The sequence below is a fragment of the Triturus cristatus genome, chromosome 7 (assembly GCF_964204655.1).
Source record: "Triturus cristatus chromosome 7, aTriCri1.1, whole genome shotgun sequence".
Taxonomy (NCBI): Eukaryota; Metazoa; Chordata; class Amphibia; order Caudata; family Salamandridae; genus Triturus; species Triturus cristatus.
Genome location: NC_140590.1, coordinates 1,659,779,683 through 1,659,806,808, shown reverse-complemented (window position 1 = coordinate 1,659,806,808; position 27,126 = coordinate 1,659,779,683). Strand labels below are relative to the sequence as shown.

At 49.3% G+C, this 27,126-nt stretch overlaps 1 protein-coding gene across 1 annotated transcript in view; it reads left to right on the top strand.

The window, feature by feature from the left end:
* The first annotated feature begins 9,161 nt into the window (after nucleotides 1-9,161).
* Nucleotides 9,162-27,126, top strand: part of LOC146812650 (solute carrier organic anion transporter family member 4A1-like) — a 542,408-nt gene continuing 524,443 nt past the window's right edge. Inside the window, exon 1 of the mRNA XM_085619748.1 lies at nucleotides 9,162-9,406. The gene's annotated coding sequence lies outside the window, so the exon portion shown is untranslated. The remainder of the gene's footprint in view (nucleotides 9,407-27,126) is intronic.

Sequence of the window (27,126 nt, the reverse complement as noted above, 5' to 3'; positions counted from 1 at the left end):
TCCCATTTCGGAAATACATAGGTGTCTTTGATACCTATTTTTTACTCTTTATATTTTACCAAATTAATTGATATGTACCTGGTACACAATAAAAAACCATTGCAAGACGCTGCTCAGTTATTGGCTCTGGGTTCCTCTTGTTCTTGGTGAACCTACAAGTACTATATATCCACACAACTAGAAGGGTCCTTCGGATGTAACAGTATATTGCTTTAAAAAATCTGTCATACTTAGAAGAAGTTACAGGTGAAAACGTTGGCACAAATGGCTGTTTTTTTCAACTTATTTTCAATTTTTCTTATTTTCAACTGTTAGTTTCCATAAAAAAGCTTTGAAGGATCTACACAAATGACCCCTTGCTGAATTCAGAGGTTTTTTTTTGTAAACATATTTTTATTCGTCAAATACACATTTAGCGAAGCTCTATGACCAAGAGACTTCTGCAACAGCAAAATTACGCATACCTTCTTTGACATTTTTCTCATGAAATAACTAATAAAAAATACAGAAGAGACATGCAGAACAAAGTCCAGTCCTCCTCCTCTAACTGACCTACATCTTCCTCCCATGCCGCACGGAGACGCTGCAGAGACGGGGAGCAGTGGGTCACCAAGGATTGGTATATTCGCGAAATTTTATGGTCTCGCAAGTCCCCCATGAACACCTTCGCCTCAAGCGGGCTAAAATCGTCCAACTCCTCCAGACCCACCAGCCTGGGAGAGAGGGCATGTCGGAACTGCAAGTATTTAAAGAATTTAGGTGCGCGGCATGTGAAAGTCCGCCTGTAGCTCCTGGAAGGATTTCAAAATAGACCCCCTCATGACATCCCCCAACGTGGAGATTCCTATCGCATCCCAGTCCTGGAAGACCGACAAGGTCGCCAATTGTGGCAGGCCACCATTTCTCCACAAGGGCGTCTCCCCAGTGAGGCGATTCCACCAACCCATCCTCCGCAGTGCCTGTCGCCAGATCTGAAAGACCACTTGCGTCACGCTCGGTAAAGAGCACCGCAAAGGCGCAGAGTAGAGGAGTGTATGCAGAGAGTGATCTCCCATTAAGCGGCGCTCAAGGCTATACGCTGGATCTGCCCTGTCGCCGTACCACCATTCAATTAGGACCAGCAGGTGGGAGGCCATATAGTACGAGAGAATGTCGGAGGTGGCGAGTCCCCCGCAATACGAGGATTTAAAACATGTACGAAGAGCCACCCTCACCACCCCTCCGTCCCAGAGAAACTGGCCCAGTATAGCATTGACTTGGCGAAACCAACCCGAGGGAATGGGATATGGATGATTTTGTAGCTGATAAAGCAGTCGAGGAAGGGCAACCATCTTGAAGATGGCCGAACGACCATGTATGGATAGAGGCATGTGAGACCAAGTCTGAATATCATCCCGCACCCTGTTCCACACCGGAACAAGGTTTTGTTCCCAAGAGGTCGACCGAGCGTCTGACAGGAACACCCCCAAATATTTTAGCCCCCCACTTGCCACCTGCACCGCGGAGGCCCAAGCACCCGGATCTGCCCCAGTACCCAAGACCCAGAGGGTAGACTTACGCTCGTTCATATACAAGCCCGTAGTCTCCCCAAATACCTGCATTATGCGCAGCAGCCACGGGCCAGTTCTATCCAGTTGTGTAAGAAAGAAGAGCACGTCGTCTGCGTATAAGGCAATTCGGTCGGCCAGGCCAGTGGCCCATTCAAACCCTGACACCTGCGCGTCGACACGCACCCACGCAGCAAGGGGCTCCATTGCCAGGGCGAACAAGTAGGGCGACAGAGGGCACCCCTGCCTGGTGCCTCGACCAATGGGGAAGACCGATGAGACGGAGCCCGCCACTCGCACAGACGCCGTAATGTCGGTGTAAAGCAAGGTCAGATATGAGAGAAAGCGAGGGCCGAGATTCAAGCGGCGCAAGAGGACAAAGAGGTATTCCCAGCTCAGGGAATCGAAAGCCCGATCCATATCCGCAAGTAATAACGCCGCATGTACCCCCAGCTTTCCAGCTGCCGCAATAGCCGCATGCGCCCTGCATAGGTTGTGGCGGGTCGCGCGCTGGGGCATAAACCCAGCCTGGTCAGGGTGCACAAGCGACGAGATGTGGGGACGGAGGCGATTAGCAAGCGCCTTCGCCAAGACCTTAGCCTACACGTTGAGAAGAGAGATGGGGCGATAGGACGCGTGGTGCTCAGGGGGCCGGCCGGGTTTGTAAAATACCACCACCTCAGCGTGCCGCCAAGCTCTGGACAGACTACCCGTCTCCCTGGCCTCCTCCACCACTCTGCAATAGTGAGGGCCGAGCTGCTGAGAGTAGCGCTTAAAAAATTCGTTTGGGAATCCATTGGGACCCGGCGCCTTACCAGGCTGCAGCTCCTGAAGAGCGGAATTCAGTTCTTCTACCGTAAAGGGAAGATCGTGGTCCGCCCTTACTTCATCGGTCAGGGTCTTAGGTGGAAGGTCATCCAGGAACCGGGCAACCATCTCCGCCGGCAAACATCCCCGAGGCGCATAGAGGTCCGCATAATAATCTGCGAAGCTCTCAGCGATGGCCAACGGATCGGAAATCGGCCGTCCATCGGGCCCAGTGATGTCGATGCAGGAGTTTGCTAGATTTGTCCCCCCACTGGTAGATCCTGCTGCGGGTTGCCAACCATGCCTGACGGGCCTCATCTAGCAGGAGGGAAGAGAGTTCCTGTTGCGCCAGCAATAATTGGCGGCGGGCCCGCTGTCCCCCCCCCCACTGCCACCGCGCTCTTCCAGTTCCAAGATCTTCACCTCAGCCCGCACAAGGGTATCCCTACGCGCCCTGCGCGCCGCGGCACAGAAGGAGATATCAATCCCGCGGAGTGTGGGCTTCATCGCCTCCCACAGGGACGCCGCCGTCGACACCGTCCCCACGTTGTGCTGCAAATAGTGATCTATGGCGTCTCCCATGTGTTCCTTGTATTTCGCCTGCTGGAGGCTCCAGACAGAGAGACGCCACCGGAATGGGCCTCGCCTAGGACCGACACGCAGCGTAATAGCGACCGGCGAGTGGTCTGAGAGCCCCCGGGGGAGGATATCTGCCGCCACCACCCTGCCCGCGTCGTTCCGGGACACAAAGATACAATCGATACGAGAGAAGGAGTCGTGGACCGCCAAGAGGTAGGTGAATCCCGGGGTCCTACCATGCAACCGGCGCCATGGGTCATCCCATTCCTGGCCCATCATGAGGGAGTGAAGCTTGGTGATGTTGCCCCCAGCCGGGGCCCCATCGGGCCTCCGCCTATCTAGGGCCAGATCCAGCACGTCATTCCAATCCCCACCCACCACCACCAGCCCCTGAGGGATATCCGCCCACACGGTCACAAGCTTCTCAACAAAACCCCAGGACAGCGGCGGCGGGGCGTATACACTCCCCAAGATCACCGGCTCTCCCCACACCTCCCCCTGTAGAAAAAGATATCTACCCTGTGCATCACTCCACGCTCTAACATGAATGTAGGGAACTCGCCTATGAACCAGCACCGCCACCCCCCGTGAACCTCGCACAAAACCCGCATGGAACACCTGAACATATCCAAACCGTTGGAAGCACAGCGCCTTCGTCCCCATGAGGTGTGTCTCCTGAAGCATCAGGATATTCGCCCCCGCACGCTTGGCCTGCTTAAGGATGGCGCCACACTTAATCTTATCTAACGCCCCCCTGACATTCCAGCTCAAAATGCGCAGGGACCCGGAGGGACCCTGCAATCTACCCGTATCGGCTGCCATGGCAGAGCATCAGAAGCCAGACGAGTCCCAGCCGCCCAGGACATGACACACATTGCAACCCCAACCCACGCTTAGACAGTGCGATAGGAAAACAGCAACAACACCCATTACAACCCCTGCAACCCCCTCCCCCCACCCCGTACCTCAAGAACAGAGAAGTACCTGTTGCGGCAGGCAGCGCCAGCAGACCCCAACAGGGGGTACCACCCCACCCCCACCAATGGGTCCCCAAACTACAACCCATCAACCCTTAGCCCCCATCCCATCTTGGTAATACCAACCAGGATGGCAGCCCATACAGAGCTCCCCTGACCGCTGATATTGTATATCTAAGAGGCATGAATGTACATATAACAAAGAGGATATCAGTCCGCCGGCGTCGTCTGTTCCATTGGTAACCCCCCGCCCGCCAGTGCGTCCCTGGACCTAGATCGCCTCCTGGACCTGGAGCGGCGAGACTTCTTCACCCGACCACCAGGCTCGCCACGGGTCGCCCCACTAGAGGAAGAGTCAGATTCCTTCCCAGGTGGAGAGTGAGGGCGCAGCCGCACCGTCTCGTCCGTCCAAGTGAACACCTCCTCCGGAGAGTCAAACAGTCTGAATTCAGAGTTTTGTCTACTTTTCATAAATGTATACCTTTCCGGGACCATTATTGCTTTCACACCAATTTCTACTACTAACTGGAAGGAGGTTGAAAGCACAAAAAGTTGCAAAAATAGGCTTTGTTCCAGTAAAATGCAAAACTGTGTAAAACTGTGTTTTCTGACAAACGTCTGCTTGTCCCTGAAAGCTGAGAAGATGGTGATTTCAGCACCACAAACCCTTTGTTGATATCATTTGCAGGAAAAAACAGACTACAGCACTTTTTCCCCATTTAAAAAAACAACATAATGTAGTTGCATTTTGGCTAATGTCTGAGTTCCCTCCAGGAGAATCCACAAACCCTGGGTACCTTTAGAATTCTCAGGGTGTTGGAAAAAATGGGCGCAAATTTGGCATGGATACCTTATGTGGACAAAACATTACAGGGGCCTACGCGCAAACTACCCCAAATAGCCAAGAAAAAGGCTTAGCACAGGGGAGGAAATGCCCAGCAGCAAAGAAGTAAAGTTGATGTCCCAACACAGGGCATGGATACACAATCTTTAGAGAATGGATAGTGGCGTCTGCTACAGCAGGTGTCCATAGCCTTACCTTATGCTGCCCTGATGGGTGTTTGAGGGATTGGTAAGACCAGGTATGGCCCGGCCCAGCCCATCTTCGAATGGTGGCCAGGGAGATACTTTAGTGAGTGATCTTGGCAGTGAGAATTATGCTGCTGGGGGACAAGTTTGATATTGGCCCTGGTTTCCTCTATACTGCGGGGACAGGTAGATTCGCCTTGTAAGGACAACGAATGGAACCACCAAAAAGGGGTATTTCTCCATGGTCCAGTGCAATGGAATACAGGTGATGCCACAGGGAATGGGGCCTGAGGGGTAGTCAAGCTTGACTCTGCCATTGTAATAGCTTGAATGTGTCAGTTCCTTGCAATGATGTAGCAGTTTAAATAATGTAAATATGTTCCCTTCTTTGCTCTTTAATGCTATGTTGATATGTTCTATGTCTTATTTATGATGAATAATAAAAACGGCCTGAGATTATGATTTCTCTAAAGCAACAACGGCATATTGTACTTCGTTTTCCATTCAGAGACGGAATCTGCAATGCTTAGATCTATTTTGATGGGAGGGGGTGGGTTTGAAACGTGACTGGTTTGAATGCAGTCCCTCTCCTGTGATATTTATCCAACTTCATTGCATTGGTATCAGCAGAAAGCCATAACAAACACTGAGAGATTTCATTTAAAACATATTTATAATTGCATTCCATGGACAGACTGATGGACGGGTACTTACCCACCAAAACTATCTCACTAACGGACAAAAAAATTATCAACCACGCGAGTGACCCTCTCAGCCGCACAAGAGAAAAAAATGGGAACACGACGGAATAATTCTTGACTATGAAGACTGGACGGAGGCAGTGATGTCCCCGCGAGTGGTGGCAATATCAGCGAGGTTACGCCTCGTCCAGTTAAAAATTCTGCACAGAGTGTGCATAACAGGCCCCTGCCTGGTGAAAATAGGGAGGGCAGAAGGTGGGGAGTGCAGGAGGGGGTGTGGGCAGATGGGAACATTCCTACATATTCTATGGGACTGTGACTTCATACAACGATACTGGCGTGATGTGCATGCAATCGCGAGTGCCGAACTGAACATGACCATTCACTTGGAGGCCAAAAGGTGCCTCCTAAATGTGTGGGAGCCCACAAACCTTAATTTACCACAGAAAACCTGGGTGACGCTGGGCCTCATGATAGCCAAGCATAATATTGCACAGCTTTGGGGCACCGGCCATGCCCCAGTAGTGGGGGCCTGGATGAGAGACATGGACTGGTGCATGTTCAGAGACAAAACAGTGTACCTGGCAAGAGGCTGCCCCCAGAAATGGGTCCCCATCTGGACTGCTTGGAATGTATATAGAGGGAATATCTGTACCCTCCCAAGAATGCCTGCATTGGATGTCCATGATTCACCATAAAATGCTACACAGTTGAATTGTAATGACATTAGCTGATTAAACCCTGCGTGTGTAAAACAATCATATGAACACCTGATGTACCTATGTAATTGATTCAATTGTCAATAAAAAGAATTTTTAAAATAAATTGCATTACAACTGTAAAGAGGACGAAAAGAAAGCTGGAAATTAATTTCCACATTACGTAATGCTAGTTTTTCTAAGGTATAATGCTCTAAAAGTCACCTCGTAAAAGCAATAATCACATCAACAGTAATGCTTTTGGTTGCCGGAAGAAAAACAAACTAACCTGGGCAATGCATAACAATAATATTTTTCAAATAAAATCCTGGTCTCATACTGAGTGGGTAGCAAGTGAAACTTCACTACAATTATCAAATCAGTAGGAAAGTGCAGAATTATTTGGAGCAAATTAAGGTAAGGAAAGACAGCGGAAAGGTATATTAAGCCCTGGTTTTTGGACTGTGGGCAAGCTAGGAAGAGAGAAGGATTTCAGATCCACAAAAATAATCCTGCCTAAATGTCCCCAACTCTGGTAATAACCAGTAGCGAATGTGCCCTCATTATCTAATTGGTGGAAAAGTGCAAGATGCTTTGGATTCAAACTTTATTGTGGGAGGGCAAAGGGAAAGAACTGACAAAAGGAAGAAGAGGGACTGAGTTTTTAGTCTTTGTCGAAGCTAAAAATAAGAAGGTCTCATAACACTCCCCCCTCATTCAATTCCCCGATTATCGTCATAATCCATGCGGCGCAATGTAACTTTGAACAGTCATTTGGCCTACACCAGTAAGCTATGTACTTTGAGAATACATAGGGTCTGAAGGCATCGCTCTATCCTGCCTGAGTGCCAATGTCTAGGCTGCATCTGTGCGTGTTCCTTTGAGTACTCGAGGCCACTCAGTGGTGTGCAGCACAATACATAAAAGAACAAGCATTTTCAATGCAATAGGTCTTGCATTTACGCGACTTTGAGCTATTGGCATTGTAAATGACAATGCCTTTTATTTATGTTTTGGTTTTTAAACCATAAATAAAAGGCATTGTCATTTACAATGCCAGTAGCTTAAACTTGCATAAATGCCAGACTAATTGCATTGCAAATGCTTGTTTCCAATTTCTTTACATGCTGAAAGTGGCCGCCTGCCCTTTCCTTTCGTTTTCATTACTTTTGTTACAATTGTGTAAACTGCATGGGTGTCCCGATTGCAACAAAAGTAAAGAAAACTAAAGAAAATGGTGGTTGGCCGTTTCAGCATGTAAAGAAGTAGGGAACAAGGGACTTCTGAAATGTGTGTGGCAGGGGAGCGAAAGCATAAATATACAAAGAACTTTTGAAAGGTGCGTGGCAGGGAAGACACAAAGAGCTGCTGTGTTCGCGGCACGGGTCCAATTAAGTGAAAAAAACAGTGCGGCAAACACAGGAAATACAATCATCAGAATGTAGGGGGACGTGCAACATGGGTGGGTGCCACAATGTGAAAAACACGCCTAAAGGCGGGCCAAAGAGCAACATCTTGCCAATAAGAACAAAGGAATTAAGAAAGGCACAAATAGGAACAAATGGAAAGCGGTGGGCGTGGCGCAACCAACCTAACTAAATACTACATGCCTCGCAGAGCAGTGCATGCGCGCTGCTAGGCTAGACCTAAAAAAGCTGACACTAATCTAAAAGTGAGAGTAAAGGTGGAGCCTAAGAAGGAAAATTGGGAGAGCATAGCGTCTGCTGTAAATTGCCATATGTAGTTGCCCTGGGTGTTCTAGTCTTGGCTGAGTGGTGCTAATCAGATGGATAAGTGTGGTTGGGTGGATCTAGGGTCCTTCTGTGTAGGGAATTACGTACACTAGAAAGACATCGGTGTCCTAAAGTGCCTCATTCATTATTTTCATCAGAATATCGTGTTCAACAAAATAAGTTCTTCCTGCAGGTGTGTGCCCGGCACTGATGACATCGATGCGGCAGGAACCTCTGGGGTGGTTCATTTGTGTTGTGGTCAGTTCAGGTGTTTGTTTGCCTGTGAAAAAAACAGTAGAGACGTGCTTACTGATGTGCCAGGGACACGTGCGGGGATTGGCTATGAGATCAGCGTTGGAAAACATTGTAATGGCGAAATAACGGGAATCTGTTTTTAATATGATGTGTTTCCAGATGTTTTCTGTAGGGTTCCAGCTGCACGAGCTCACCCTGTGCCCTTGGCTGTGTCCCCACCTTTATTTCTCTGAATCGTACTGTAAGCTAACTGTAGGACTGTAGACTATAGAAAAGTCTGTACTCCATGCCTATAGAAGTGCCTTCCCAGTGTGTTCTTGTGTTTTGAGTGTCTGCCATTTATTGCAGTTTTAAACCTCTACTTGTATCCTGTATGCTTATGTAACTTGCACACGTCACTTGTAATGTAACGTTTGCTTTTGTAACATGCCCACTTGTAATTTTCTCCTCCTGTAAAGCTACTGTTGCTATTGTGAAGCGCTCTGACGCCTTCGGGTAAAGTCCGCGCTATATAAAAACGCATACAATAAATAAATAAAAAACATCAAACACTGTTCTGGGGGCTCTGCATGAGCGCTGCCTCTTTCTTGGGGTCTGGGAGAAGTAGTCTGAATAACAAAATAATTTGTGACTTGTTCGTGGATAAGATAGGCGTGGATTTTAACCGACTCAAAGACTGCTTTCGGTTTCAGGATGACCGCACTTGGACAGTGCTGACCCCCTCTCCCCCACCCCGCGCGGGCTCAGCGAGGGCTGCACAGTGCTTTCGGTTTCTAAATGACAAGCTCTTCCCGAGGTGGGCTTCTCCTCCTGGCCGGGTGCCAGTCACGTCAGCCGGTTGCTCCTTTGTATCCCACTCACAGATTTTGTTATGTCCTCGGTGAAGGGCGGACTATTTGCGTCAAGTTTCACTGAGCAGTATTTAAAGGCTCTTCCAGGCCTCAGCCCCCATCCTGTGACAGGCTCTCCTTGTCGATTCACGGAAAGGCGCCATCGACGCAGTGAACCGCACGTACAGGGGCAGTATTCTGCTAGGACTGCAGGTGGAAGAGCTCTGCAAGGGCACACCCTGTGCGAGAGGTATTTTATAAAATCTTCAGAATTATGAACGCATGCATGTGCAACAATTTTATAACTGGAAAGTGAGTCATTTTGAAAAACAACGATTCCTGAGCGCGCAGCCTGTCTGCCACGGCGGGGTTACCCTCGGTCAGACACCTGCCGCCGCCCCGGGCTCCGGCTCCTTCATCTCTTATGCGCCAGGAAATGAACCTTCGCTACTTCGGCTTTGTATCAGATGTGCATTTGGGAGGATGTGTGTCATGCAGGCAGGCTCGGGTTCTGATAGCATTTAAACCGGTGCACGCATATGTGTCCTGAAAACAGGACTCCCTGAGTTCAAGTATAAGACATCGCGAATGTTCATAGAATCTATTTATTTCACTACCTCATACTTTGGATGTTTTTTTTTATTAATCAATAGACTTACTCAAACTGCCTTTGCAACCCAGATGAGTAAAATATGTGTGCTTTTGTGTGGTGCTTAGCTAATTTATTTGACCTCGTTCAGTGACTGGTGTGGCTGGTAACATGTTGAGGAATAGAGCGCAAAAGCGGGACAGTTCGGTTTGTGCTCTTCATTGTTTGATATATAATGAAAGTGCCTACCATCGCGTGTAACTGTTCTCTACTGACAAGTGCATGCACTCTCCTGTTAAAAGTGTTGCACTCCTGCTAAGTAGTGCAAATGCTTTCCCTTTTAAATGAAAGAAGTGCATGTACCAGGTACTTGATTACCTGTCCATTTAAAGCACTGCTCTGCACCATGTGAATGGCCAAAGTACTGACGATAAATTATGGTTGTATTGTGTCGAGTTGAAAATGTATTGTCAATCGCTTACACCGACACATCCACCATTTTTACTGTTGTACCTGTTCTTCTTGTGTCTTCCATTCTCTTAAATGCTTAGGGGCCGATTAGGGTGGCGGGCGGACTTTAGTCTAGCCGCCACCCTAGCGGTGCTGGCACCGGCCGCCAGTGGTGCGGCGGTCCCGCACCTGCAATTAGGATGCCACCATGGCGGTGGCATCCTCCATTCCCAGCATTGTTGGGGGCAGTGCTCACAGCACCGCCCGCCACAAAGCTGGGAATGCACTGTGTGCATCGTCATGCACAAGGTGACAGGCACCGTGCAGTGCCTGCCACCTTGTCCATGACAATGTATGGTACCCCCCATGTGCACCCCCCCCAATACCCTGGGAGCCCGCAATGGGCCCCCGAAGTCACAATCCGCATGCCTTTCCGCCGCCAGGGAAAGGCAGCTTCCCACTGCCTTCCTAATATGGATGGCGGTGTCTAGCAGACACTGCCACCATATCAGGTCCCTTTTCCGCCCGGTCTTTCCGTCCGCCGGGGTCCCCCCCCGCCATACTAATATGGCGGGGGAAATGGGTGGCGGGGTGTGTTGTAGGGCGGATTGCCACCGCCATTCGGGCGGTGGCAATCCACCCTACACCCTAATCGACCCCTTAGTCTCCATTCAATCAAACTGGAGCATTCATTTTGTTTGTTTTCTCCACGAGGTATGATATCCTTCAAGTGTTTGGCATGCATATAAAAAACTGATTGTACAGATCTGTAGAAATGGGATAAAAGTGTTCCAATCTGCGGGCAAAATCTTAGTACATATTCATGTTCACTAGAGCTGTATGAGTATTGTGATTTCCCTCAGGTCCTTTCCATTTTGTTTCTGAGGGCGGTATTGGCTTTTGTCAGTATATTAGTTGCTCTGCAGGAGTTCTGAAATTGGTTACAGGGTCATGTAAGAGGATAATATAGAGAACATGCAGAAGGCTCCTTAGAATCCATCAGGACCTACTTACCCAGCACCTTGTTGTTCACCTCAAGTGCCATATTCAAGGTCTGCAGGGAAAGGCATTAAGTACTCCTTCGGTACCTGGTTAAGATGTTGATTCCTTGGATACCAAATATCCCTTTGCCCTTATTCTTTTAATTGCCCGAAGAATAGAGTGAAAGATGAAAATGCCTGGAATTCTTTTAATTTTCCTTGTCTGAGTATTAGTTCACCAACTTCACCACTATTGTCACTAATTCCCCTCATCAAGACATATTATTTTAACTTTCAATCTTTGCAGAAGGTCCTTGTCTGGCGAGTTATTCTTTTCATATAGTTTATCGAAAACACTAGTAGCCTCTGACTGAAAAAATCTTGGAGAAAATTCAGGAAGAAGCTCAGTATTCTTTTACCTGGTCTGTCAAACCTGCCTAATGCTCACAAAGCAACCGCAAAGTCTCCAGAGAGTGAGAATACGAAAACGGTTATCAGATTGCCCCATAAAACTGATGTAACACTGCCACGGTCCTAGACTGCTTAGGTTTTCACTTTAATTCTGAGAAGCATTCATTAAGTAAAAATATATCAGGTACATATAGACTTCACATTGCATCATTAATGAAACACCAATTCCTTCACAAGTCTAGCATGTATATCCTCAAATAACACAAAGGCACAAAGTATAGCTCAAATGGTGTCTGTTTTATTTCTCAATTATTTTTATATTTATCACAGATCAGCATATTTAATGTTTTCAATAGAGAAAGGGAGTGTGAAAAAAGGGGAGAGTGCTCGTAAAGTAGGACAGAAGGGGAATCCAAAAGATAGACCAAAAAATCACTTTCACATTCTAATACTCTTAGTAAACTGGTCGTGGTTCACAGTGGCACCAGTTTTACAAGTAGGCCTGTCCCTCATGTATTTACAAGTATTTATTATTTTCTGGTCACAGCGGCGATACTTCAGGGGGCCGGCGCACTCTCACACCTCGACGCCAACTGTCCGGCGCCGACGCTTCCCCTTTCTTGAGGACCCGCACGCCGTCTTATCTGCTTGACCTCCTACTCTAACAATGGTGGCTTTCAAGAATAAAAAATATAGATCCATCCTGGATCTCCTGCTGAAGTCTGTGGGGGATGCCTCTGGCTCTGGCGTGGCACCCGGGGGGGGGAGGGCCCGACAGCACAGTTACGAGGGAGTTCCTGGAGGCCTTATTCGCATCCCAAAGAGAGGATATCTTGGCCATCAAGACTAACTTGCAGGCCGATCTCCGGGAAGTACGGCAAGATGTAGTTGCTGTGGGAGAACGGGTGGCAGCACTGGAGGACACGTGACAGCCAGGGATGAAGAAATTGCAGCGCTTCAGCAAGAAATCCTGTGGTTACGGGACCAGCACTTAGACCTTCAATCGCACTCCGAGGACCTGGAAAACAGATCGCAAAGGAACAATATCCACATTCGTGCAGTCCCAACGGGGACAGAAGGGGAAGACCTTGGGAGGTATGTACAGGACCTCCTCCACGCTGTCCCGGGCACCCCAGTGGAGTCCTCCATCAAGATCGATTGCTGCCACCGTGTGAGTCCGCATTGTCAGCCGAATCACCCTCCTGCGGACATCCTGATTTGTATCCACAACTTCACAATGAATGAGGAGATCCTTAATGCGGCCCGCGCTTGTCAACTCTGCGCTTCAGGGACCACTCCCCTTAGCTGTTCCAGGACATGGCGGCTAGTACTCTCCAAAAGAGAAGAGACTTTTGTCCCATCACTAGCCACCTACGGGAATCCTTGGACACTAACGAATGAGGGTAACGAGTTACTGGGGCTGTTCTATCCTTGGTGGGTCCGGCAGGGGCAGAGGGCCTCTTCCCAGGGACGATCCTCACTTCTTTGGTTGTCCCCTTTGTCTCTTGCCCAGCGTTCAAGATGGACTTGGTACATTTCTATTTGTTGTTGTTTACTTGTTATGGGGTTTGTTTTTATTATTTTTAGGTTGGGTGGGTTCTCTTTCCGGTGAGCTTACGATCCAGGGGTCCTTGGCCAGGGCTCCTCGGCCTACACAGAGGTCTTAACAATCTCACTAAAAGGAAGGCAGTGCTCTCATTACTTGAACACACGAAAGGGGATGTGTGCCTACTCCAAGAAACTCACCTCCTCCACAGCGACACACACCGCATGAAGCACAGAGGGTTTCCTTTGCAGTTTTGGTCCTTGGGGAGAAATAAAAAGGGTCGGGTGGCCATCCTGCTTTCCAAGCACTTTCGGGGCTCAGTTGTAGGTACAGTGGCGGAGATTAAGGGGCACCTCCTCGCGCTGCGACTTCGCATTGGCTCCTCCAATATTACTATAGCCTCATTATACGGCACCAACGAGCACCAAGAGAAGTTTCTGCTGAATGCCCTGGCCGAGGTTCTTCACACACCTGATTCCCTAGTAGTGGTGGGGGGAGATTTGAATCTGGTTATGGATGCAGGGATGGACCGCTCTTGCCCGAGATCCAGCGGCGCTGGCGCCATATCGGGGAAAGGGAGGGTGTGGCTTGAAGACGGCGGCTTCAGAGATGCCTGGCGTTGCTTACACCCTGACGAACGGGATTACTCCTTCTATTCTGCTGCCCATAAGTCGTATGCCCGATTGTACCACTTTCTTGTTACTCAAACAGCGTGGGCCTGTACCCAGGCCTCTACCATAGAGGCCCACTCCCTCTCGGACCATGCTCCTATCACTCTGTCCTTGCGCCTACCTCTCGGGCCACCGTCCCCATCACACTGGCATCTACGGGACTTCCTCCTGCGGTCTCCGCAAGTGGTGGAGGACCTCCGACGTACACTGACTGACTATTTAGCAACCAATGATGACGGCTCCACGCCTTTGGCCTCCGTTTGGGGGGGGGCACTCAAACTAATCGCGAGGGGTGCTTTCATCGCTAAAGTGGCTTACAATAACAAAGACAGGCGGGCTAAAAGACAGGGCCTCGAGGGCCGGGTTAAGAAACTTTAGGCCATTCACAAACGTGTTTGGCGCCAGTTAAAAAAAGAGCGGCTTCAGCTGAAGCAGCAGGACCTTGATGGGGCTGAATACGTGGTGCTGCGGCTGAAACAAAAAATACTACGTTGGCTCTAATAGGGGCGGTCGCATGCTGTCTGATTGCCTCCGCAGTCAGCAGCAGGTTTAAGCGGTGAAAACGGTGCGGGTGGTCTAGTGATCGGAGGTCACGCATGACTCCGATATTTCGGCAGCCTTTCGGGTCTTCTACGCGATGCTCTATACCGCCCAGTCCCCTATAGCGGACCCTCATGAGTACTTGCGGGGCGCAGCAGTTACTCCTCTCCCGATCCATGAAGCGGATGGGTTGGAGGCTCCTATCTGGATTGAAGAGGTGGTCTCCGCCATCGCCCGTCTGAAGCCCCTGAAGAAGCCAGGCCCGGATGATTTAAGTGTCCTTTTTAGGTCTCGCCTGGAGACGCAGCGCGAAGCGCTGTCGCTAGCGAGATCTATTGTTACTGACTTGCTTCGGAAGGGAGATAGGAGATGGGCACGCGCAGGGGCGACTGGAGGTTGTGAACGTGCCCGTGAACGTGTACGACGACGTTACTTTCACTTTCCCTTCCCTCCGTCGGCTCTACGGAGACAGCTTTTTAAATTGGGCTCTGTCATGGGTGTAGGAAGTGTGGGGGACGCGGGGGATATATCCCCCCCCAGATTTTGGAGTGGGGGGACACTGGGGACAAGGGTGGGGGGGACGAGGGGACAAAGGAATTTCCCCTCTCCCTTCTGTTATCGCAGGGCCATTAGCACGCGAAAGCGCTACCTAATGGCCCTGCACTTGACCTGCCTGGAGTCAGAGGCCACCCGCCCTCTGCCTTTTGTTATGCTGCAGGAAGGCTCAGCCGTTCTGGGAAGGGCAAAGAACGGAGAAAAAATAAACGCTGTCTCTTTTCCTTCATGGCAAGGACCGTGTCCACTACTCCTGATCTGCCTCTGGCGGCTGCCCTCCTCTCTTTATTCCTCCATCTCTTTTTGTCTCTTTTCTTTTCTTTATTTGTTCCCCTGTGAAATTGATCCAAAAAAGGCTGAACACTTTGGCTGTAAATGTCCTCATTTTCTGACCGTTTTCTATTGAAAAGAAAAACCTCGGAATGGAGAGAAAAAATAGTTAAATACCTAAATAAAGCAATACAGAGCGGACAGCAGACAGGCCAGACTGTTATTTACACCCACACACATTAGCGCCACTTTACAGAGTTTGCCAGTGTGGAAATTTAGCTTGCAAACTGAACATTATCTGCGCCATCTTGCCTCTCCCCAGCGCCACGCACAGCGAATGCACGGCCGCCATCTTAGGCACCCCACTCTCTCATTGTCAATCACCAGCTCGTTCCCCTGACGCTGCAAGCATCCCCCGCGCGCCGGCCACCCCCGCTCTCTCATACAGGCCATAAACCCTCTCCTTCTGCGCGACCCTGCTACGGAACCACTTCCGACCGACAACCCATACATGGTCATGCCTCTCCTTTGATAACCCCCTTCCTCTGCGCCCCATTGTCCGAACTGGTCCCAGGCCATCACCTAGCCCTGCGGATGCAGTTTATTGCCCCTACTGTAAGGGAAACACCCCACATCAAAGGGATTACAGTAGATCAAAGCCCCTACCCCCTGAGACCCGGCCAGTTGCACACACCCCGGGAATTAGCGGAATTCCCTGCTGCGCGATAGCCATCTCCCACTGCGGGTAGGGTGAGAACTTCTACTGTATCTATGTGTGGGATCGGATCTGAACCGGGGCTCCAGGGGATATTCCCCCGTACTTCAAAAGAATCTCAAGAATGTACTATGTGTAATAAAGCAATAAACCAGTGTATAAGAGACCAGGTCTCAGAGATGCAGTTAGAGCACCTCGTGACGATACCTTGCTGTCTGATCTGATGTGTTCTGCTCCGACGGAATAAAACCTTGTTTCCTGCCTTCCAGTCTCCGGCGCCTGCCTCTTTTATTGGTAAATTATCGAGTGGTATGAGAGGCGATTATCGCCGGGCAAATACTTGGAAGGTTATCGACTGAAACTGCCGCTACCATTTAACAATTGGCGTCCCAAACGTGGGGCCCATCAGCGACACGTGGATCCAGTGGGAGAGGTCCCGACGACAGAGTGAACGACTGCAACGATCGGGAGAGCTCCTGCCCAATAGACCCTCGTCTGGCAGCCGATCATCCGAACTTCACTGGTTCCGAGCAGACCTCTCTCGAGTGATCTACGGTCCTGACTGGGAACCATCAGGAGTGCCGCGGCAAATACGGAGAATAGAGGACGATCGGGCGCTGGAGGCGGAAGACGAGAAACTGTCCATGCGGTCCGGGTAAGGTCGTGAAACACGACAAAAGTGCGAAATAATTGATTGATTGTTTGAATACTAGTATTGCTCATTGATTGTTCTTTTTGAGATATTCGCTGTCTACAAACGGGGAGGAGTAGAAATACTCTCTCTCTCTCCCTTTGCAGATAGTGAAGGGTAGGTAACGCAGACTTTTGTCCCCATTGAAACCCGTCGTGCCTATCTTTATCTCCCCATTGATTGATTGTCCGAACATTGATTGTTTTGAAGAATAGTGCTTTTTGAGATATTCTCTGTTTGCAAATAACGTAGAATAGGAATATTCTGTCTAGTCTTTGCAAATAGTGAAGGGTAGGTAACGCAGACTTTTGTCCCCATTGAAACCCGTCGTGCCTATCTTTATCTCCCCATTGATTGATTGATTGATTGTCCGAACACTAGTTGTTCGATATTGGTTCTTTGGAGGTATTCTCTGCTTACAAATAACGAGGAATAGAGATATTCTGTCTAGTCTTTGCAAGCAGTGAAAAGATAGGTAGTGCTGACTTTTGTCCCCGTTGAAACCCGTCATGCCTATCTTCTCCCCACTGATTGGTAGTTGGTTCTGCCCGGACCGCTTATTAGAGGTGAACCACCCGGCTCCACTGGAAGGCACCCCTAATAAGGACATGTTCACTAAATATGGACTAGTCGCCGTGGCTTATAGCAAGCTGTGGCATAAATATACCAAGAAGGAGCCCGAAAGTCAGTGGCCACTGATGGGATCCTTCGACGACCGCAAGATAGAAGCGCTAGAAGTAGCTCTGCGTAGCAATAAGACGACGCCTACTATGCTTGACAGTATTGGCATGTGGCGCAAAGAAGCGACGCAACGGAAAAAGAGGGAAGAAGTAAAAGCAGAAAAGGAATTACGAAAGGCAGCTCACCTTGCCGCTAAAAAGTTAGAAGAAGACATAAAGGAGAGAAGGGAAACTAAACTAAGACAGGAGCCCGAAACCTCAGGCCAGTACGCTGTTAGGACCCCTTCTTTGCTCTACCCTGTGTTGTCCTCCAAGCAGCAAACGAATGACGAATTACTGTTAGGTCCCCCGACCATTTACATGCCCCCTCCGTATGCACCCTCCCAACCAGTAGTGCAACACCCACAACCCCCGAACACGAACGAAAGCAGTACAGGGGCCTCGGCCCTCACGGCCTCCGCGCCGGCTGAGCCTCTTGTACTGAACCCAACGTCGGCTATAACGCTAGATGACCATGAGATGAGAAAGAACGATTCCACCAGAATGAATCGATTAACTAAAGATGAACGAGCAGGAATTGACAAGATAGTAGGGACGCTGGTGGAGCGAAAAGAAAGTGAGGAGTATATAACGGACGTGTATAAATCGTATGCCGACAACCGCAGACGACACTTTGTCGTACGGCTCTGTTATCACGCCCTGAATGCATATGAGGATAGGTACCACGATAAAGGTCCCGAAGGCTTAGCGGCCCTATATAGAAAGGTAGACATCGGAGAAGAAAGAGAGGGCGATGTAGCGAACCTCTTCACTCGTACACTCGAGGTCTACCGACACCTTAAAGAACATGGACAAACAACCAAAACAGAAACCCCCATAGCAACTAAACCCCAGGGAGGAAGGGCCGATGCCATGATGCCCATTAAAGAAGCTGCCCCCTACTGGGTCCCCCCACGGGGTCAGGGAACACACGACGACATCAACCACCAAGATGCGAAGGGAAGGGTTGTATATAACTGGGTCTACCAGCCGTGGGACCGGCAAGATATTTTGACCTTTAGAAAGACCCTACCCGACTTGAGAAAGAACCCGACTGCCTTCTACACTGAATTAGGTACAGCCTTAGGCTCAACGATAATGACGCTAGCAGATATCGACTTGTTCTTTGGGCTATGTCTGCCGGCTGATGTGTGGAAACAAATCCGGAAAGTTGACCACGCTGAGCCGTTCGGATATACCTGGGTACAACTCGATACCATAGATAAACAGCGAGAACCAGGACAGAAACCCCCGAAAGCCATCCTAGAGCTCCCAGATAAGATTGTACAAAAGCTGAAGACTCTAATCCCTGAAAGAAAGGTAGACTGGTCGATAGTGACGGCTTGCCGCCAGAAACCCCAGGAAGACGTGTCTGAATACTTCTCCCGATTCGAGACTGTGTTTTCCGACTACAGTGGCCAAGACATGACCACCGCAACCGGACACCACCTCTTTGTCCAGAATTATGTAAAGGGTCTGTCGCCAGAAGTTTCCCAGAAACTACAGACCAGCGAGAGTAGTTGGGCAGCCTCCAAACCCGCAGCAATTCTCCAGATGGCCCAATACTACGAAAACCAGAAAAACGAGAACGATAGGGCGTCAGAGAAGAAGAAAAAGGAATTAAAGGAGAGGGTGATGATAGCACAATTGCAAGGGGTGACAATAGGAAGGGAACCCCCGAAGGAGAACTACCAACCAACCGCCCCTAGAAAGCTACCCCCTAGAGACCATACACCTACACCCTACAACGGACGGAGAGACTTAGATGGGAACCAATGTGCGTTCTGTAGAGGGTTCGGACACTGGAAATCCCAGTGCCCGGTCCTTTTGGAACTGAACAAAAATAGGGACCCCAATAGACACAACCGGAAGTTTGTTGATACCCACCATCAACGCCACCACACTTGATTAGGATCACGTGCAATCGAGCAACGCCGAATACGCTAACCAGATCGCTGATACGTACAACGCTCCAGCAAAATAGTATGGTCAAACATTTTTAATAAATTATAAGTATAACAACATTCCGGCAAAAATGAACAGGTTAGAACATGTTTTAAACAACTATTTACATGACAGTCTGCTGCGACCTGCATCCCAAAGCATTTTCGTCCACGTGACACCGTCCTCGCCTCTCCTTCCTCGAAGTTGCAACATTGGCCTGTTTTGGGCGGTCCTTTTTAGTTGATTTTGGGCTATAAAAGCCATGCAGGAGTCCCTTGACATCAGTGGCGGCCGATTGTGCGAATAGGCCGGAGGCTATACGAAGCGCCGGAGGGCTGGTGCCCTGGCGGGGGGAGGCGACGCGGACGGACCTCCCCCACCTCCCCAGGTGGAGGCTTGCCAGGCACCCCAACAGCCTTTTACTCGCCGGCCAGCTAAGCTGCACCCCAACAGCCTTTTACTCGCCGGCCAGCTAAGCTGCACCCCAACAGCCCTTTACTCGCCGGCCAGCTAAGCTGCACCCAACAGCCTTTTACTCGCCGGCCAGCTAAGCTGCACCCAACCGTCTTTGACTCGCCGGCCAGCTAAGCTGCACCCTGCCATCTTTTTCATCGGCCTGCTGAATTTCACCCTGGCACGCCGTGCGGATCTTCCCATTTGCTTCTTCTTTCTTTAATGAGGGCTGGTGCCCTGGCAGGGGGAGGCGACGCGGACGGGCCTCCCCCACCTCCCCAGGTGGAGGCTCGCCAGCAGACGAGGGCACCCCAACCAGGTCTTTCACACGTCGGCCAGCTGGGTTGCGCCCTGCCACTTCATTCGCCGTTCGGCTGAGCCGGCACCCCTGCACGCGGCCGCCAGGCAACCACCCAAGGACAGGGTTCACCAGGACTGCCGCTAGCACCCGACGCGGGGAGTGGGCCCCCGCAGCCAAGTAAGTAGGGGCCCACTCCGATGATGATGTCCTCCGGACTGCTGTTGTCGCTGCAACTGATGCCACTCCGGTGGCAATACCATCTGAACTGCCGCTGTAGCTGCTGTTGGCCCCTCTCCGATAGCCGTACCGAAGAGCTGCTGCTACTGCTGCCATTGAACTCCGGCGGCTGACCCCTCCGGTTCCAGGCCTGGCCCACCGTGAGACAATTCTGGACTCGAAAGCTTGTTTGCTAGGGCATGGGCCCCACTCTTGACAGAACGCTCCCCTCAGCCTTGCAGAATTGGTTGGAGTCATTTGACATTCGACTCCTGCGGACTTCCGGTAAGGACAAAACCACCGCCATTGCTCTTTTTGCCCCCCCCCCGGGCGGCAGCCACCTTGCCTCCGCTTGGTGCAGTGAGAAAGTAGAGTGTCGGCGGAAGAACCCGCCTGCTGCCCCGCCCTAAGAACGAACCATGGCATTGCTACAAGGTTGCAGTGACGCCATGCTGACGCAAAGTTGACGCTAACGAAAGTTCTCGAACTACCGAAAGGAATTCTGGTTCGGCAGCTAATTCATGGAAAGACTTAGACTGTGCACTGGCCCGACCCCACCCCAAGATGGCGCTGATGTAGGAGTGGCCTACAACTCCTTGTGGCGTTCCAGTCACGTGACATTTGTGTTAAAAAGAGATATATATATATGTATGCGATGCTTTCACACATGATGGTGGGGGAAAGGGGGGAACCGATTTTTTTCATGTTAATCCAGTGTTGCTCATGTTGCTCGACGCCTCTCACACCGTGGCCGGTCTATGGCGGCTGTAGGCCCGTCTTTCCATACTGACATTGTTTTAAATAAAGGGCTTCTTAAAAAGGAATTACGAAATCAGTGTCATGACTAATCATCTAGGTTGTTGAAGGTTTTTCTTTTCAATAAATGATCGTTACTCCTAAGCGAAGGCATACAGATAATACAGACACAATTTGCCTAAAAATCTTTTTGTTTAACGAAATTTGTACCAATCACGCCTGCCCTTTTTCCGAGAATTGTCAAATCAATAATGAGCTATGACTTAAGGTATATGTCGCACGCAAAGGTATGGTATCCTGCACCATAATACACGACCAATTGAGAACTACATGCACGACCAGGGAACACGAATTTAGGAGATGAATGAACTAGAGCATCTTTGCATCGAACTAAAGAATAATAGGTCCGTGGTATTACCCACCCCTGCGGCTAGCCTGGTACATGGTAGGTAGAACCTTTCGTGTCTGCGCGCGCTGGGGTATTTTGAATACTGCACCTCCCCTCCCCTCTTATTTCCCCTCTATAGGTCACGACGAAGTTCCGACTGAAGAGTGGAGTGGACATGGACCGCACCAAGTTCAATATCAGGGAAAACATAGACAAATGTTGCGAGATAGTGCGAAAAATTACAGATCATCATTGGGAACATGGAAAACTGTATGACATGATTGTGCGTGTGTACTACGACTATACGATATGAATGTGTATGCATTTCATGTTTGGGTCACTTGAAGAGAGCGTCATTGTATGATTGAAGTACTCGTCCACCGATCAAAGGGAGGAGAATAAAGGGTCAGACAACCCATAAGATAAACTACCAAATACTAAAGGTACGCAGCATTGCATAGGAATGGAGGACAGGAAAGGAGAAGGTCCCCGTGCTCAACGCAGCCCTGAGTCCCCGTCTTGATGCATGTACTGTCACACCCTATCCAACATTTGTGTGTACGTGATCACCGAATTTATGTATTTTCCCCGCTTGTGTTTTCTTACATGGAACAGACCCATGCTACTCCATGTTGTGTGTGCACCAAGTGGCCTATTATCTTACCCATCTCTCTCTCTCTCTCTCTCGTTTTGTGTCGTATGTATGCCAAAATAGCCTACTTGATGCACACGTCTCTCTCTCTCTCTCTCTCTCTCTCTCTCTCTCTCTCTCTCTCTCTCTCTCTCTCTCTCTCTCTCTCTCTCTCTCTCTCCCTCTCTCTCTCTCTCCCTCCCCCTCCCTCGCAAAAGACTCTCTCTTGCACTCTTTTTCTTCTTAAATAAATTAACGACATACACCTCTTTGGTAAGTGTATAATTGGCCTGAACACGGTGGTGTTCGAACAAATTGACAGAAACAAAAACGACCATACTTTACCACGTTACTACCTCTCCTTTCTGCGAACGTTAAGCCTAATCAGCTGAGAAGGAAAGGACGGGTAAGACGACTGATGTCTCCCAATCTGACCCTCAACACGGGGACTATATGTCAGTGGTTTTTTTGTTCTTAAAGGATACCATCTCCACCACTCAGAATTACCCCTGACCAGTTAGCCCGAAATAGAATGTCTAAAGCACCCTGTTCTCCCAGAGATAACTCCAGCCCTATACTAGCCGTCTCAGAGTATCCCGAACGAAACAGCTGATGGCCCTGTCTTAAACCGATAAAGGGTCACCTACTGTATGGAAAGGATACTCATGAACGCATGACAGTAGCACCTCACACTTACGGGTATTACCAAACCTTGTATTATAAGGCGCAGAAACCGACACCTAGAAGGCCAGACGATGGGCAGGGACACCCACAGAACCCTGCACCACCGCAGTAATTAATAGATTAGTAACACACACATTAACATCAGAGCTAATAGGCACCAATCATGTAGTAGCAGATAAGAACATTTCCGCAACAACTCAGTGGTTGGGAGAGAGAATGAAGTACGTAAATGTCTTCCCTGCCAAGATCTCTAAGACTTTCGTTTCTTATAACCTATTCAAGGATAACCTGCAGCCATCGGAAGAAAGGGGTCGGACGTGACGCACAGTCTGGCTACGGATCATAAAGCATCTATGACATCGACCAAGGGGAAAGCGACGAAGCAACAAGGGTATGAGACGAGACACCATTCAGAACGATGAGCGCGAAGGGCTACATCGAGGCCCCTGCTCACTGACCAGCGTGCCTGAAGTCTCAGCCCATCGGGCCCGATTGATGGGCTCAGTGCTGATAAGATTCTGCTCTCCTTGGTCCGCATTTCTGATCCGATCCCATGCCACCCCACTCTCTCTTCCTCTTTCATTTGGACTATGACTTTGACCTACTACCGAGGAACAAAGGGCCGGCACCCTGTCTCAAAAGTTCCTGTGGTGAACTGTGTTAAGGAACAGGACTGTGATCAGAGAACAGTGAGTGGTAACACCCTGCCACGTGAGACATCAGATTTGAGCTGGACCTTAGCTCCACCGCCGGTGCTCAACAGTGCCAACGAAAGAAGAACAACAACAAGAGCTTACCAGTGATGGCTCTTTATAATAGGACACTGGAAAGAAGAACCTATGTTAAGTTGAAAATCCTCTCCCAACCACCTTTTTTTATTAACTATCTTCCTATTTGAGTTTTCATGATGTTGCATCAGTCACTTCCGACTGTTCACTGGGAAGTTAAGAAAATGTAACTTTTTATGGTAACACTCATACAACACCAGCCATGTACACGACTATACTGCAACTCTGAATGTACTTCCTCCTCGCCTACTTTATCAAACTGTATGAGACAATGTACAAATGTGTCAGATTACTCCTGCCTGCCCTAAAGACTCTGTATCTTTAAGAAATGTATGACGAACATTGACGATACTATAACTGAAAAGCTAACAAAGGTGAATATTGGCCAGGCAAGCTGGCGAGATATGTTAAAAGGGAGGACTGTGGAAATTTAGCTTGCAAACTGAACATTATCTGCGCCATCTTGCCTCTCCCCAGCGCCACGCACAGCGAATGCACGGCCGCCATCTTAGGCACCCCACTCTCTCATTGTCAATCACCAGCTCGTTCCCCTGACGCTGCAAGCATCCCCCGCGCGCCGGCCACCCCCGCTCTCTCATACAGGCCATAAACCCTCTCCTTCTGCGCGACCCTGCTACGGAACCACTTCCGACCGACAACCCATACATGGTCATGCCTCTCCTTTGATAACCCCCTTCCTCTGCGCCCCATTGTCCGAACTGGTCCCAGGCCATCACCTAGCCCTGCGGATGCAGTTTATTGCCCCTACTGTAAGGGAAACACCCCACATCAAAGGGATTACAGTAGATCAAAGCCCCTACCCCCTGAGACCCGGCCAGTTGCACACACCCCGGGAATTAGCGGAATTCCCTGCTGCGCGATAGCCATCTCCCACTGCGGGTAGGGTGAGAACTTCTACTGTATCTATGTGTGGGATCGGATCTGAACCGGGGCTCCAGGGGATATTCCCCCGTACTTCAAAAGAATCTCAAGAATGTACTATGTGTAATAAAGCAATAAACCAGTGTATAAGAGACCAGGTCTCAGAGATGCAGTTAGAGCACCTCGTGACGATACCTTGCTGTCTGATCTGATGTGTTCTGCTCCGACGGAATAAAACCTTGTTTCCTGCCTTCCAGTCTCCGGCGCCTGCCTCTTTTATTGGTAAATTATCGAGTGGTATGAGAGGCGATTATCGCCGGGCAAATACTTGGAAGGTTATCGACTGAAACTGCCGCTACCATTTAACACCAGTGAAAGCACTACTTTCTTTTTATCTTCTTTCTTTGAACAACATTGTTTTCCCAGGGTGGGTAAGTGCGCCATTCCTAAAGGGACTGCAATACCTGGTTGATGGGTAGAGTGGAAACGTTTAATATGATCGTTTTCAACTTTTTAATTATTTTAGCTTATAAAATGCAGCTCTGTGTTTGAGGATGTGGTCTTTTTTAAACCAAACTGCATACATTTTCAAAGGATATAAGCAATGGACATTGAAAGGGGTCCCTTCCTGGTCCTGTAGCCATGTCTTGAACTTTTCAGGCAAAATCACTTACTGATTTCTGAATAATGAGTTTAAAACCGTTAATGTAACCATGTTTTTTTCTGATTACAGTTCACATGCTTTGCTTATTCTTGCATTCCCTATGAGTGTTTGCTTTTTCCAGGGTGTTTTTTTTTTCAGGCAGCATTTTACTGTTGTCTAGTGCATAATTTGAATTTAGTCGCAGCACAATTGAGTTGTGCTGAAGGCAGTGCGAGTTTCTCTCAGTGGGGCAGTATGGTGTTCAGTGTGGGAGAGAATGTGGCACTCTGGCCAGAGCTGCTGAATTTGGAACTGGAGAACCATGTTCAGACCTTCATGACCAGTTCACCATACCACACTCCTGACAGAGCTTATTCCGATGCTACACCTTAGAAGGCCCGATAGACCTTAGAAGCCCAGGTGTCTTAGCACCCGCAGGTGGACCTGTCCACCACAATCCATACTGCAGTTCACTTCCAGTCTTACGGGCAGGCATATGAAGAAGCACATCCTAGATCGACAGTGAATCTGTCACTGAGGTCATAAGACCCTTGAGGCCAGTCCACCTCACCCATTGGTACCTCCATTGGCCTTTTTCCAGCACTAGCAGTGCAACTTGCCAGGGGTTGGCAATGTAGGATTTGCATGCACACCAAACTTAGGGGGTGATTATAATGGCAGTGGGACCGCCACGTCACCCCGTCGGTGGCGGTCCCACCGCCATTGGTGACTGCATCACAGCCCGCCATATTACAATGACGGGTGGTTACCTGGCGGTCGGAAAGACCAACCACCACGCACCGACGGGCTTCTTGAGCCCGCCGGTGTGGTGGAGGGGCTTGTGGTTCCTACAATGCTGGTGGTGCCTACCATGCACCGCAGCAGGGATTACGATGTCCCTTACCCGCCAGCTTATCAATGGCAGTACACCTGCCATGGAAATGCTGGCAAAAGGGACATTGGGGGCCCGTAGCAGGCCCCTTTACCCCTGGCCCTCAGACATGGGTCCTGGGGGGCATCTATGATGCCCCACAACATATCACTGCACCATGTGGCAGGCACCGATATATTTAACATGTTCCTTTTTTTTTTTACTTTGCGGCGGATGATGCAGCCAGCAGCACCTGCTGCAATGTAAAAGATAGGCACTGCGAATACCGTAGTGGCAGTCGCATTGTAATGCCTATCGTAGGGCCTCCACCTTGAAGGCCAGCGGTCCCATTCCCCGATTCGATGGCGGTGGTACTGAAGTCCGCCTGCCATCGTAGTCAGCCCCTAAGTTTGCATTTTATGAATATGATTCAGCGGGAAATAAATTGATGTTTGCAATTTAATTGACTTTGGTTGGCCTCTTATCTATGAGATTTCCCTGTTTAATGTGCCTTTACATTATACATTTTTGGTTGTATGAATTGATTGCATACTACACTCTCCTACAGGTATTAATTTGAGTGTCATTAGGAGTGTCTGGGACCAATTGTTTTCTTAGGAATTGTTTTCTTTACTAACCTTTGCACAGGGCCCTAAACTTCACAGCAACACAAGTCACATTTCTTTTAGTAATTTGGGATCCGTTTGAGCTACAAAATTGTTTTGGAGGAAATCGTTAGATTATGCAGCAGATGATGTATTATGTGGCAAATATGATACAGCCATAGTTAAGTGGAAAACATTTTTCCACTTAATTTTGCCCCAACATTGTAGTTGATCAATTTGTAAGTTCCCCAAACCCAAAAGTCGAGTTTGGGCACAATTTGCATTTTAAAAGCAGCCCTATAACACAGAGCTACTTTTAAACTGACCTCAGGCTTCAGCAGTGCACACATGCACGTGCAGAAAGGGCTGCTGGCCTCTAAACTGCCATGCCTTATTATATTCTAGGGACTTAAAAGTAGTTCTAATCCCCCTGCCCTATTATGTACTAGGGCCTTATAGGAGAGGTCATGCCAATCATAGGGGTACCCTAACCCATAGTGCACCCTAGTGTATGTAGGTGTTTTCACTGTATTTTTAAGTGCCTCTTTCAGAATAGCACTGGCTGTTTAGGCAGAGGCCAGGGTCAGTCAGTCAGGTACCACCAGTACCAGTCAGCAAAAAGTTGGGGAGTGCCCAGGGCGGCTTTGCAACACTAGAGAAACACAAACTCA